Raw genomic sequence first — 2,916 nt, forward strand, 5'->3', positions numbered from 1 at the left:
CGTCTCAATCCAATGTCACACTGACATCAAAAACTGATGTTTAGTCGTCAGGTATGGCAACCATAATCCAACGTTTTCTAGACGTCATAATGGCAACGTCCAAACAACGTCAAATTAAAACATCATTTGACGTTGATCTGTAGTTAGTTTTAGGTTGTGGCATTAACTAACCAAAATCCAACGTCGAGCCAACGTCTCAAGCCAATGTCACACTGACATCAAATAATGATCTTAAGTCGTCAGGTATGGCAACCAAAATCCAACGTTTTCTAGACGTCATAACGGCAACGTCGAAACAACGTCAAATTAAAACATCATTTGACGTTGATCTGTAGTTATTTTTAGGTTGTGGCATTACCTAACCAAAATCCAACGTCGAGCCAACGTCTCAAGCCAACGTCACACTGACATCAAATACTGATATTAAGATGTCAGGTATGGCAACCAAAATCCAACGTTATCTAGACGTCATAATGGCAACGTCCAAACAACGTCAAATTAAAACATAATTTGACGTTGATCTGTAGTTTTTTTTAGGTTGTGGCATTAACTAACCTAAACCCAACGTCGAGCCAACGTCTCAACCAACGTCACATTGACATCAAATACTGATGTTTAGTCGTCAGGTATGGCAACCATAATCCAACGTTTTCTAACGTCATAATGGCAACGTCCAAACAACGTCAAATTAAAACATCATTTGACGTTGATCTGTAGTTAGTTTTAGGTTGTGGCATTAACTAACCAAAATCCAACGTCGAGCCAACGTCTCAAGCCAATGTCACACTGACATCAAATACTGATCTTAAGTCGTCAAGTATGGCAACCAAAATCCAACGTTTTCTAGACGTCATAATGGCAACGTCCAAACAACGTCAAATTAAAACATCATTTGACGTTGATCTGTAGTTAGTTTTAGGTTGTGGCATTAACTAACCAAAATCCAACGTCTAGCCAACGTCTCAAGCCAATGTCACACTGACATCAAATACTGATATTAAGTTGTCAGGTATGCAACCAAAATCCAACATTTTCCAGACGTCATAATGGCAACGTCCAAACAACGTCAAGTTAAAACATCATTTGATGTGGATCTGTAGTTAGTTGTAGGTGTGACATTAACTAACCAAAATCCAACGTCGAGCCAACGTCTCAATCCAATGTCACACTGACATCAAAACTGATGTTTAGTCGTCAGGTATGGCAACCATAATCCAATGTTTCTAGACGTCATAATGGCAACGTCCAAAACAACGTCAAATTAAAACATCATTTGACGTTGATCTGTAGTTAGTTTAGGTTGTGGCATTAACTAACCAAAATCCAACGTCGAGCCAACGTCTCAAGCCAATGTCACACTGACATCAAATACTGATCTTAAGTTGTCAGGTATGGCAACCAAAATCCAACGTTTTCTAGACGTCATAACGGCAACGTCGAAACAACGTCAAATTAAAACATCATTTGACGTTGATCGTTGTAGTTTTAGGTTTGTGGCATTAAACCAACCAAAATCCAACGTTTTTTAGACGTCATAATGGCAACATCCAAACAACGTCAATTAAAACATCATTTGACCATTGATCTGTAGTTAGTTTTAGGTTGTGGCATTAACTAACCAAAATCCAACGTCGAGCCAACGTCTTAAGCCAATGTCACATTGACATCAAAAACTGATGTTTAGTTCGTCAGGTATGCAACGCACAAATCCAAAATTTTGCTAGACGTCATTAATTGCAACGTCCAAACAACGTCAAATTAAAACATCATTTGACGTTGATCTGTAGTTAGTTTTAGGTTGTGGCATTAACTAACCAAAATCCAACGTCGAGCCAACGTCTCAAGCCAACGTCACACTGACATCAAATACTGATATTAAGTCGTCAGGTATGGCAACCAAATCCAACGTTTTCTAGACGTCATAATGGCAACGTCCAAACAACGTCAAATTAAAACATCATTTGACGTTGATCTGTAGTTAGTTTTAGGTTGTGGCATTAACTAACCAAAATCCAACGTCGAGCCAACGTCTCAAGCCAACGTCACACTGACATCAAATACTGATATTTAGTCGTCAGGTATGGCAACCAAAATCCAACGTTTTCTAGACGTCATAATGGCAACGTCCAAACAACGTCAAATTAAAACATCATTTGACGTTGATCTGTAGTTAGTTTTAGGTTGTGGCATTAACTAACCAAAATCCAACGTCGAGCCAACGTCTCAAGCCAACGTCACATTGACATCAAATACTGATATTTAGTCGTCAGGTATGGCAACCAAAAGTCATAATGTTAATGTCCAAACAACGTCAAATTAAAACATCATTTGACGTTGATCTTTAGTTAGTTTTAGGTTGTGACATTAACTAACCAAAATCCAACGTCGAGCCAACGTCTCAAGCCAACGTCACACTGACATCAAATACTGATATTAGTCGTCAGGTATGGCAACCAAAATCCAACGTTTTCTAGACGTCATAATGGCAACGTCCAAACAACGTCAAATTAAAACATCATTTGACGTTGATCTGTAGTTAGTTTTAGGTTGTGGCATTAACTAACTAAAATCCAACGTCGAGCCAACGTCTCAAGCCAACGTCACACTGACATCAAATACTGATATTAGTCGTCAGGTATGGCAACCATAATCCAACGTTTCTAGACGTCATAATGGCAACGTCCAAACAACGTCAAATTAAAACATCATTTGACGTTGATCTGTAGTTAGTTTTAGGTTGTGCATTAACAAACCAAAATCCAACGTCGAGCCAACGTCTCAAGCCAACGTCACATTGACATCAAATACTGATATTTAGTCGTCAGGTATGGCAACCAAAATCCAATGTTTTTCAAGCGTCATAATGGCAACGTCCAAACAACGTCAAATTTAAAACATCAATTTATTTTATTTTTT

This window comes from Carassius auratus, chromosome 17 (assembly GCF_003368295.1).
Source record: "Carassius auratus strain Wakin chromosome 17, ASM336829v1, whole genome shotgun sequence".
NCBI classification, from domain to species: domain Eukaryota; kingdom Metazoa; phylum Chordata; class Actinopteri; order Cypriniformes; family Cyprinidae; genus Carassius; species Carassius auratus.